Raw genomic sequence first — 13,100 nt, 5'->3', positions numbered from 1 at the left:
TTAGTATATGTGCTCACACACCTTTACTAGCCATATATGTGCATGTTTGTATATGTTGTATCTTGCATCTCTACTATGCTGTGCATACAAACCATTCATAAATATGTTTTTTCTGACTTTTGGTTTTTTCACAAGTGTACCTATAAGAGTACTTTTATGAATGAATCCTGACAGGTGACACTTTATTTTTCAATTAGTTGGGCGAATTGGTATTGGCATCTCAAGATGTCAGGATCTGGAGGCTCTCGTTTGCCCTTTCCCTTCCCTTCTGCTCTATAGTCAGCCTATCCCATACCCAAAACCACCCTTCTGGCTCTGACATGAAATGATTTCACGACGTGAAAATGCCTATTGTCACAACAAATGCCTAAACCTGAGCTAGAGACCTGCAAGAATAGGAATCTATGAGATTAGGAATCTTCTGACAAAAAAGCATATGCAAACCGCCTGCCAATGACAACAACAGGGACTGTGCAACAACCCCGGCTTCAGCTTGACACATTTGGCAAGCACTGACAACATGAGGGTCGGACTGGGACAAGAAATAGGCCCGGTCACCCAAAGAAAAGTGGCCCACCCCTCGCCTCACGCACCTTGACTTCTGATAACATCACCGGAAGTGATGTCATTTGACCCCACCCCAAAGTGGCATCCAGGGAAGCGATGAAACACAACCTTTCACCCCTTGACAAAACAGGAAGTGGAATCAAATAGCATTGTCCCCAAGTACACTAAATTACTGTGAATCCAAGCAGACGTCCAAAGCCAAATGATAATGTTATTTTACAGCACTTAAGTTTAAGCTCTTTTTTATAGAACAAATATGCATACATTATCACCCAACCTGTGTTGGTACTCATTTATCGACCTAAGAAGGATGAAAGGCTTTTTGAAAGAAAAATAAATGTGAAAAAAATATATATTTTTTTTCCAAACCGGCCCAGGCATGGCCAGAAACGGGCCCCCACTCCCCAGGGACGATTTCGGCCTGGCCACTGCCCGAAAGGCCGAGGGGCTAATCCAACCCTGGACAACATCCATAATTTCAGCAAGCATGGCATGGCTAACCTTAAGGTTTGCAGACATCTGGGAAAAGCAAAACGTATGTCCTCTTTCCATTGCTGAACACAAACGTACAGTCTAAAATGTCACAACATAATGCGACTCCACAGACACCATCTGTATCTACACGCCAAGCTCGCCCTGACCCCCACTTTCGCCATTCTCGGTCCTGATGTCTCTGCATGGCATGCGGGTTAAACACCTCATGCCCATGACAACCAGTTCCGCGGGTCATTAAGGGTTGCAGGCCCCATGCATTAGAGTAAAGATACACACAGGACATCATAGATGCCAAATTGTTTTTTTCAGTTTCATTGTGAACTGAAAACCCATCTACTCTTCTCCCCGTCTTCCTTATGATTTATATATGTTGGCTTTACTGTGTGCCTCTGCTGTGTGCCATGTAAGCGTATTCAACCCACTCACCTTTGTACTTCATCTCTGCCTTGCCAAAGCTGATGCATCAGCAATGTAAACTCGGCTGCATCAGAAATGTAAACAATGCCTCAGCAGAAATGTGAACACTGTTGCATCAGCAAAGTGAACAATGCCTCAGCAGAAATGTGAACACTGTTGCATCAGCAAAGTGAACAATGCCTCAGCAGAAATGTGAACACTGTTGCCACTGAAACGTTAATGCTGCTGCGTCAGCACTATTTCACTGAGGGATCGGTGGCACTTCTTGCCATCCACACGGTGCTGCTAGTGCCAACATGCAAACAGTGCCAACAAAGCAGCCTTCAAGATTGGCTTACAGCTAACATGGCTGGGAGCACAGAAGAGCAGTGCAGTAGGCAAATCTGCCAAAAGAGAGGGAGAGTATTCCCTCTAAAGGGGCATGAAGACCTACAGAAAAACCCACTGTCCAACCTCCAGACCACCTCACCCCAGTGCAGTATGCAGGACAGCTAGACAAGTCGATCTATTGATATGGGCGGGGCTAAAGGGGTCGTGCCAGAGGAGAGTCACATTCCCTTTGCTATGATTGTTGAGCATCCACAGCCATAAAGATGGGCCTCATGATAGATTGCCATCCCCACGAGTCAGAGCAAGAGAGTTACCATTTAAGCAACCCACTGTGTGTGGTGGTTTCCACTGCCAAAGCGATCGCCCGTCAGTGACAATAACAAATCAACAGACCTCAAGATCCTAAGTCAGGACAGCTTGGCCTAGAGTAGAAATAAGCTGGCCTTTTGAGCGGTATTAGCCTATCTGACTGTGGCAAACTGACCGAATGACCAATTTGAACAAATATAATATGGGTTATTTGGCCTTCAGGCCAATTTGACTGCAAATATTGCTACATATCAACCCTGGAGAGAGGGAGTTGCGGGGTGTCCCCCGCTATTCAGGGTTGGTATTTAGCAATATTGGGGTTGCGGCAGTGTCCTCCTTTTGCTTAAAATTGGAGACGGGGGACAACCCCCCCCCCAGAAAAACATATGCATTTAAAATGGGTACCGACCAAATTGATCCACGGTCAGTTTGAATTCGGTAAAACATACCCAAACCTTTTGAGCATGCTTCACACAGTCACATATCCACAGAAAGGGTTCATAGCCTTTATTTGTTCCCTGGCTTCAGCACAAAAGCTCGACACAGTCTGTGGTCACCATAACATGAGACAATACTACATGAACACTGTTCTCCGAAGCCAGGCAATGTGGCAGTCCTTCCCTATGACCACAAAGATATGTAAGGAACTCATGGTGGCAACAGTGAAGACAGACACAAGTGATCACAATTCAAGGGTGTTTATTGAACTTTACAATTGGTGGGTTAAACACCTAATCGAAACCTAAATCTAAGATGGGAGCAAGCTACGACGATCAAATAATGATAAGTCAGTCCTAGTGGCGCCTTTTCAAATAAAAAGGGCCTATACTAAAAACAAAAACTATTGCCAATCTTTACTACTGAATTACAAAGAGTGTGAGATAATGTTCACCAGAAAAGAAAGAAGTGTTCACAAAATGATAAGTCAGGATGGTATGGCTGGGTCTCCCTTCCCCACGTTTTAAGCACAGGATAAGGCGGGACTTCTGAAAACAGCACATTCCTGGGCCTCTACAGCACGACGTTTCCAGTTCCAGTTCAGCAGGATCAAAACCCCTCCTGAGGCTAAGTGTCTTTCCTGCAAAAGTCTTTTGCCTTAGAAGGTTTGCTGATTCAAAGTAACAAACTAACAAATAGAAAGGTTCCTTTCGTACTCTTGTACCTTGGCCGTTTGCTCTTTGCCCCTTGGATCTCCATCCACTGGACTAAGATCTCTCTTGCAACTTGGCCCTCCCTCTGTTGGGTTCACTATGGCCTTTAAGATATTGCTTGTAATATTTAAATGTCCTTTTTAAACACCTTCCCAATGCGGACAACCCTCGTCCGGGTTCACTCTTGTCGACACAATGTTCACGGGTGTATTACTCTTGATTCATAAACAACAAACAAACAAATGTTCTTGTGGTGGTCTCGCACCTTGGGCGATCGCTCTTCACCCCTATGATCTCCCTATGGCGGGCTTGAATCCACCTTGCAAAAACGGACCTTCTTCCGTCCGGTTCACTATGGCCTTTCTTCAACACAGTTAATGTATTCCTAATACAGTTCATGTATTGTTATTTTTCATCAGAAAGCAGGGCTTCCTTCTCCTAGCTTTCTTTTGGCATCCCTCTGTCGGGTTCACATTTGCCAATTATCACAGTTCACAATCATAGTGGAAAGTGGGGTTCCCTTCCCCTAGCTTTCCTCTGGCAACGGGTCAGAGACTTTTGATTGTACAAGGGATTTTGAGGTGACCATTATAGGACCACTCTGACACCTTGCACAGCCCTTTCCTAGGGCCATCTGCTTCTTGTAGTTTCAAAACAGGTCCTGACAGAGTCTTTCGAATGAGTGCCCGGGTTGCGCCAGACCCTTCTGCACTGGACCTCAACTGGGCTTTCTTTAAAGTTCAAATACACACACAAGTTCTTCTTATTGTAAAATCTTTGATTTCAAAAATGTTGCTACTTGCAATCGTGGGCTCAACACAGTTTGGTTTTCTATCAGTTTCCTCCGACTCAGCGGCTGTGCTGAACCCGGTGGCTTCTTTGTTGTCTGGAGTCAACGATAGTACCACGGTAGCCAGCTTGCCTCTCCGCCTGCATTATCAATGTGGGAGGCCCTTGTGTACAATTGACATCTGTTGCTCTGCACGCCACTTGCAACTCACGGTCTTATGATTTCCCTTTCAGAGGTTTTGCAGGTCTGTGTTGAAAAGGGCAAGTGCAAATACCCCTTCGTTATCCTTCCTCGTCTCACTGCTTTTCTCCTCCCTTTGTATTGCCATTTTGGTTTAGCTGTCTCCTCATGCGTTTGGCCTTGCTGGAAGTGTGCTTTTGGGTGCCGCCTTTTATCCCTGTGGGGAAGTTAAAAAGCTGTCAGGTGTGCGTGGTTATTGTCAATTGCCTGACTCTGGCTGACCCTTGTGTTGGGACATGTCAGGTAAACGGTTCTGGTGTTATGTTACAATGAAAGAAAGTGTTCATGGGGAAAAGGAAGGGTAGAGTTTCTAAATATCCTACAGGGTAGAATGGGGAAAGGTTGTTACAGGGAAGGGGATATCACATCTCAACCCTCAGTGTCCCACTTCCACTCCCTGAAGACCCCTCGCCCAGGTGATCCTGCCCCAATGGTCCACTCACAGGAACTGGATCCAATAGCGATGGCCATGTTCTGGCCTCCTGGATGACTGATCCCTGGGGATTAGTAAGTGAGACACCTTTGGGTTTCTCACAGATAAACCACAAGTGTACAAGCAACCCCTTCTCTATACCATGGGACCCTTCCTGCATTAGCAGTTTGTACGCACAACAGGGCCACTATCTAGGGACTCTAATGGTTTGTTGGCACAGAACTGAAAAATCAAAAGAAGCCCTAAACCCAGGTCTGATATCAGAAGAAATGCTACTGCTTTGTCTTCTCCACAGGGACAGAAGGAGCAGATTGGCAGAACCAAAGGGGATGCAGGGATGGAGGGATAGTCACCCCTTGAACCTTTCCTCTATTCCCAGTGCCTCACCCCTGCTGTCTGCAGGGATGGCCCTTACACAGCTCTACCAGAGCCTTTCATGTTTGCACTTTAATTAAGGGGAAAAAGTGTGTGAACACTAGAGTGATTGGCAGGGCACTAGTGCAAGCCACTGGTTTTGAAATCAGCTGGCCACCTGTAAACCATGCATGTTTAACTCCAACAAAGGCACTGTCTGTTAACAAATGAATACCCGCTCTCTCCCTCCAGGCATGAAGAAAAGGCCTTGCAGAAGACCTAAACGTAAGGAGATTAAAACTGAAAAAAAAAAGTGCTGGTCCTACATGCTTGTGTGCATGTCTTCATGTAATGCCTGCACTGTTTTTGCGTATTTGTGTGCACACAAGAGTTCTGACTGAGTATCTCTGTGTGGATGTGTTTTTTCAGTGGGTGTGTGTGTGTATCTGGATATGGGTATGTGCGAGAATGAAACGTGTGCATGCTTTTATATGGAGGTGGAGAAGAGGGTACATTGTTTACAGTGAGAGTGTCGTAACTTCAGTCCTATATTGTGTGCAGGACATCATGAAACTGATATACTGTCTGTGAAAATAGTGACAAAATATGTGGGCACAGCATCATGAATGTGCTATGCAGTAGCAGTGCTGATATATATATTGTGAGTGGAACTTCATGAAAGTGATTTACTGTGACTATACTGGCATAAGTAGATTGTGGCCACACCTTCATGAAAGTGATTTACAGCAACAATTACAGGCATACATGTATTGTGGCTGCTGTTTTACGCATGTTATATACAGTGACCATTACTGGCAAAGATAGATTGTGGCTGCAACTTCAATGAAGTGATTTTCAGCAACCTTTAATTACATAGATTGTGGCCGCAGCTTCATGCAAGTGATTTACAGCAACAATTACAGGCATACATAGATTGTGGCTGCTGCCTCACGCATGTGATTTACAGTGACCATTACTGGCATGGCTAGGCTGTGGTAGCAGTTTCTTGAAAACGTTGTCAAATGTGCCTGAGTACAGTTGGTGGTTTAGCATTTAAATGGTAAATTGTATGACTGTTTACCCTTCTCTTTAAAAAATTATGCAGTAAAAGGCACTGTCCCAACACATTATTGAAAAAATTTCTCTGGGAGTGAACACAATAAATGTTTTGTGCTCCCTTGCTACACTTGGTTCCTCACAATAAATTGTGGAAATACTTAGGCCACTCCACTGAAATTATTCACCAGCCTTGACTAACTATAAATCATTTAGCACCCGGTCGCCCTCTCAGGAGTCACCCTCCCTCATAGCACTAAAAGCCGCCACTGGCGGAACAGAAATGGAAGAGTTTGAGAGCAAGAAACCTAAATGTTAACTGCCCCCATTTCACACCAACAATGAAAGGTGGATGGCCCCTTGAGGACTGCTCTGCCACACATCGCAGCAGGCTGCCAAATAACCATGGCCACATTGGACAACAGTTTCTAGCCACAGGACAACACTGCTTCCTGGAGACATATCCTGCTCCCCGATGTGTTCCCGGGAAACATGGTCCAATTCGTGTCTCAGCTTCACTTACCCCTTTCAAATGCTTAGCTCCGGCATTGGGCTACAGTATGGGCCAGACGGATGCTCCGTCCATATGGTTCACATTCACTTTCTGACATGATGAGGTGGAGTCACTCTGTATGTTCTTCAATCTGGAACAGCATGTAGCCACAGCAGTACAACTCACGCATGCCACGTCACACATTTTCGTGACTTGGAAACAGTGTGCTTGCTTGGTAATAGGCTCTATCCCAGGCTTACCGGCCTTTAAGGCGCCAACATTTTAGCCTCTCGTAATAGGCCAGTCCATCTCTAGTTCTACCTCTTTGGAAAGCTCACTCCTGCTGTGGTGAGAACTAAAGTGCTCTAATTTAGTGAGGCATGTTTATAGCTAGTGGTGTGCCTTTAATTCTTAAAGAAACAGTGCCACATAAATCAGAGGACAGGAGTCACAACAAAGCCAAGAGTTGGGCTTTATGATGCTTTTAAGGGATAATTGGATGCGACCTGGAAGATCGGGTTTCCATTGGGTTCTTTCTCATCCAAACATCACTCGTGAGTTTTCCACTCATTTCATGGGGGACTGCGGTTTATGGGCAGATCTGTCGTCAGATTCGGCACAGGACCCCCATCCAGAATGGCTCTGGCTGGCCCAACAGGAAGCTGAAACGTAAACCAGGCCCCAAACCACAAGGAAAGGCGGCAACTTCTAGAGCTGAGCCGAGACTGTATTCCAAATCTTACAGCCCGGTGTTAAAACATACAGGCATGCATAACATCATTATTAATATCAAGACCAGTGTGTACTGTATGTTGTACAGTCCACTGTAAAACCAGAGAAATAACACATTACATACCTGAAAGGTGTCTTGGTGCTTGACGAATGGGCTACAGCAATACTGGTCTCATTGGTCATCATTTTATCAGACGCAGAATGATGAAAGGCATAGTTGGGTGTTGTGAGATTTATCTTGAGGTCTGCAGGATCGATTCACACATAGTTCCACAACTCAGGTGGTGCCGTGATTGCTTTTGGTAACACTTGAGTGCTACAGGGTTCTGCACCCCACGAAAGGACTCTTTTAGTCGTGACAGTTTGGTATCTGAAGTGTTCCCTTTGTCACTGTCAGCTGTGACCAATGAGCTAATTGTATACGCATGCCTTTATCAAATAGGAGAATTGGGTTGTACTTATCAGAAGGAGTCCCTGGAAGGCAGAAGTATTTATTTATTTGCTATTATTTTTGCATTTTGTATGAAGCACGCTCTTAGGTCCTGGCTGGGGGGCTGGAACTCAACTTATGCAACCATGAGTTGAACTCGCAGTATCCATGTTTGATACATGCAATTAATGAAATGGGTATGCAATTGCTGTATCATTTACTTTTGCCAGATTATGGCTAAGAATCAGTGAAAAATAGCATGATATGTGTCAATGAGTATTCTAGTTTGGGGCTGCGCTCAGAGAGTGATGCAAAAACATGCAAATACTGTACAATGTCAACAACAGGGTTAAGGCATTGAGGACACTTGTGTGTCGGGATTTGTACATAGATCCAGAAAGCGACATTGTAAGCTATTGGCAGTTGATCTTGGTAATATTCTAGGGATGTTACCGGATCACCAGTGCCACAGTATGTTTCGCATCTATGTGTTTCTCCCTCACAAATGAGTTGCAGCAGAGACCTTCTGCAGGACCAGTGTGGTGTTGAAACATGCAGACAGACTGCACAATATCAGCCTCATTTTGATTTGGGCAGAAACATTGTTTATGTGGTTCTCAAAGTATTTCCTGCAAGAAGCCCCACAGAGAAACCACAATTTGGTAAAAGAGTGTTACCAAAGGGTTTTTCTGGTTTGTGAGGACAATCCAAAGCCCATCTCCAGGGATCAGTATTTTAGTCCACCCGGACAGGCCTGATATATATGGATTACGCCAGCATTTTTTGCGGTTGCTAAAAATAGGTGCAGTCTTTGTGGATCAATTATAATGGCGGGCTCCATGAAATCCACGGGGGCTCAGTGTATGAAGGAGTGACAGGTGTGGGAGCCCAGGGTTTCACCCAGATACCGTGTCGGAAGACATGGTGAAGGAAGAGAAACCACCAGAAAGAATCGACACGAGGACATTGGTGCAGTCGGGCTCTTTCTAATGGAGTTGCCTCTTGCCTCATTCATCAGAATGGGGGCTCTAATTCAGTGCAATAAAAGTCAACAATTGAGCCATCAATCCTCATCGATGTATGGGGAGTTAGATCTACTCGTAAGTCTCTAGAAAGACGGCAGGTAAAACAAATCATAGCCATTCACTGGCATCTCTGTGGCTTTGCTGTTTGCTGCTCTATGCAATTGTTAAAGACAGTTCGATTCCTACTCACTTGGGCACCTGTAAGAAGATGATGCCTGATTTTAAAAGCTGTGACAATAGTTTAGCTATTTATCTGTGGCTTCTACTATAATGTAACTGTGCTTGGCCATACTTGCCAACATGACCCATTCCAATCTGTAGGTACGTGTCAAGTCCCTGTTTTTTCTTTGTATTCTGGGACTTGTAGTCTGAGTTTTATAATGGGAAAAGTGGAACTACAAATCCCAGAATGCAACGGAAAAATCCAGGACTGGGTAATCCTGGAGATACTCCCTATTGGGATCTCAGCACCCTACCTCTTCCCTTCTTTCTGGCCTTCCTCCATTGGTCCTCCCACTGCTCCCTCCTCGGAACCCAGGAATCTCAGAGTCATCTTCGACTCTGCCCTCTCCTTCCTCCCCCATACTCAGGGCATTGTCAAGAAGTCCCACTTTCAGTTCTTCCTTCTGAAAGGAATTCTACCTTTCCTCATGTTCCCCCAGAGACTCAATGTTACCCGGGCTTTGGTTCTCTCTAGGCGTGACTATTGCAAAAGCCTCCTCCTTAATCTACCTTCATCCACTCTGCGACCCCTCCAGCTAATCCAGAATAGGGCAGCAAGATTTACCCTTGGCCTCAAGCCCAGGGACTGCATCTCTCTTGCCCTACAAAGTCTCCTGATTACAGCACGGATTCAATTCAAATCCCTCTGCATCCTTCACAAAGCTGTCTGGGACCGGGGTCCACTCTATCTGCAACTCTTTCTCAACAAATACTCCCTCTCTAGGTACCTGCGTTCCTCTGGCACAAACTCCTTACGTGTGAAGCGTAAACAGAGAGCAGGTGGTCGATCGCTTTCCTCAGCGGGCTCCCTTCTTTGGAATAGCCTCCCCCTCCCTCTTCGTCTTGAGCAGGACCTCCTTAAATTTCGGAAAAGCCTCAAGACCTTCCTCTTCATCTCTTCCTTCAATCCCTCTCTGACCTGCTAATCGCACAGTAGCTTGACTGAAGTGCAGGGCCCTTTTGCATCCTCAGGGCCCTGACCTCCCACTTCTTATCATCTCAGCTGCTGTCCATCCTCTGCACTTGCTTCGGCTCACCCACCGCATTGGAGGTTGCACTTACCACTTCTTCATAGCACTTCACCTGCTGCTCACCACGAGCACCACAGCACCTATCCCATACCCCTCTTCCCCCCTGTACTTGCACATTCTGTACACTCACAAGGCATAGTAGGTTTGTCTTCCCCTCCCCGCTTCTCTTCTTTTGTTGCATTTCATTAACTTAAGTATTTATAGTTGTAATTACATTTTCTATCAACCCCTGCCCTCTCTCTGTTGCCCTGTGGGTGCTTTGAAACAGTATTTGTTTCCTGCATAAGCGCTTAACAAGTGAACAATAAATAAATAAATACGCACCTACAGATTGGAGCTGGGTCATGTTGGCAAGTAAAGCTGTGATGCCCTGGTGTTCAGCATGCAGACCTCCATAACTAGCCCACCCATCCCTCCCCACAATGACTCGGGCAGGGCTTTAGCAGGGACAATCAGTAAGGTGCAGGCAGCAGCTCAGTTTACACCAGATCCCCTTATGCAGAAGATACCCAGATAATTAAACCCTCGCCCAGGATTAGAGCAAACACAATAGGATTTCCACCCTTTTCAGGGGAGCGGGGTGTGGATTTGTGATTTCTGCAGTATGAATTCTACGCCATGACAAGGTCCTCTGCAAATCACATCACTTATCATTGAACAATATTTCAAAAGATAAAAAGCATACCAGAACCCTAAATATCGACAGACGAAGTCTAAGACATGCCCACTGCAGGTCTAGCTAAAGAAGCGTGATTCCCTTCACACGTATCGCACCAGTGCAATATCGACATTGAGTCGTGATTCATAACAAACACCATCGCTGTCTGACTTTGATTACCTGACACATCATACATGGGCTGATGAGTTGCGTAAAAGGGGTACAGCTCAATCTGCGTGATCTTTATCTCAAGTGAAGAGGGCGCTCTTGGGAGCGCCTCCCTTAATGGACACACACATGCACACCTCTCAAGTACCTTTCCCTGGCCTTCTTCCCTCCTTAGTAGAGCAGTAGAGAGAGTGGGAGGACTGACCCAACCCCCAGCTCTCGAACCTGTCTGGAGATGAGCGCCTTCCCTGCCGTTTCAAGCACCTGCCACACGTGTATATAGAAAGATTCCTTCCACGGGAGCAGGGGCCCTCTGCTCGCCCACTCTGCAGAAGCCTTCTTACAGCTGAGGTAGGCTGGTCAGAGGGTAGAAGCACAAATCCCAAATCCCTTTGCAAAATGGGTCATGGATTTTGGATGGTCCATATATGGCTGCCCAACAACACCCGTGCACTGAATATTGCTTTAGACATATATGTGCATTAGCTGTTACACACCTTCCCCCATATCGATAGTTGTATCCATGCATAGCAGTTACTTCTGATTTGGGTCAAGAAATTAGACTTGACATCATGACCCGCTTTTCATTAGTGTCAATTTGCTCTACTGAAACATTAACCAACTTCCAATGAGGAGTCTTAAAGCAGCCTCATGCATGTATGTATGTATGTATGTATGGGATTTACATAGTGGGAACACAGCAGGCAATAGAGCACTGTACAAACAATGTGGGACAGCAGGCACAAGGGCACTAGTTACAGAAAGTGCAAAAGTCATTCTTCATAAATCGAAATCAGACTAGAAAATCACAAGCAAGTGGTATTGCACACATAGTAAGACACAGCCGCGCCTCATGGTACGCGGAGTTACATCCAGTTTACCTAAAAAAAACTAAAAAAAACATAAAAGCAACAGTCAAATCCGATAGGTATGTAATCTGGGAGAGCCAAGCCTCATGGAATGGGGGCTAAATCCAGTATACATGAGAACAACCATAAAATCCGATAGGTATGTAATCTGGCAGAGGCATGCCTCATGGAACAGGGGGGTACATCTGGTATATCCGATAGGTATGTAATCTGGCAGAGGCATGCCTCATGATAGGGGGACTACATCAGGTATACATGACAGCAACCGTCATATCCAAAAGGTATGTAATCTGGCAGAGCCACACCTCATGGAACAGGGGGGTACATCTGGTATATCCGATAGGTATGTAATCTGGCAGAGGCATGCCTCATGATACGGGGACTACATCAGGTATACATGACAGCAACCGTCATATCCAAAAGGTATGTAATCTGGCAGAGCCACACCTCATGGAACAGGGGGGTACATCTGGTATACATGAGAGCAATCGTCATATTCGAAAGGTATGTAATCTGGCAGAGGAACGCCTCATGATACGGGGGCTAAATCTGGTATACATGAGAGCAATCGTCGTATCCGAAAGGTATGTAATCTGGCAGAGCCACGCCTCATGGTACGGGGGCTACATTCGGTATACATAAGAGGAAGAGTTAGATCAGGTATTTATGTAAGCTGGCAGAGCCATGCCTCATGGTACAGGGACTGCATACATGTTACATGCCGGGTGGCAGGTAGGTATTGAAGGAATAGTAAATGACAGGTGAGATGGCAGGCATGAGTCATGCACACCACACCGCCACATGGCTGGAGGTCATGATTCGGCAGAATGAGGGAGGAGCATATTGCACAAAGCACAGAGAGTGTAAGAAGCAAGATGGCTGCACAGATGAGAGGAGTGGCTAAATTCGATTTTTCACTAAACAGAGGGAGATGTTAGAGGCGAGATGGCTCAGACCTGCTAATAAATAGCTTTGGGGAATAGGGCTGTTCTATTTCAGCGTTTCTCATCAGGCTTCTTTGAAGGGCGGGTTTGTTGCTGGCTGGAGCACGGGTATCCAAAGGCAGATGTTTTAGGCTGGAGGACGGCCTTCCCGGCCCAGACAGGGTTATCGCTTACCCTTATTGTGTGCCCTTCCTGTGTGGCCGGCATCTGGTGGCTGTGCAATGACTGAGATGCCAAGAGTGGCATGGTGGGGAGCGGTGCCAAAAACAAGCATGTCGGCCACCGTTCATGGCATCGAAACCTGCAGCCATCCTTCAAATGAGGCCCCAGTGTAGAGACTATGTTGCTGGATGATATTTTCGATGCCCAAATAGATCAAAACATTG

This window comes from Ambystoma mexicanum, chromosome 9 (assembly GCF_040938575.1).
Source record: "Ambystoma mexicanum isolate Mex_15411 chromosome 9, UKY_AmexF1_1, whole genome shotgun sequence".
Lineage (NCBI taxonomy): Eukaryota > Metazoa > Chordata > Amphibia > Caudata > Ambystomatidae > Ambystoma > Ambystoma mexicanum.
The sequence above is the reverse complement of the archived record's forward strand: the minus strand, read 5'-3'. Positions refer to the sequence as shown.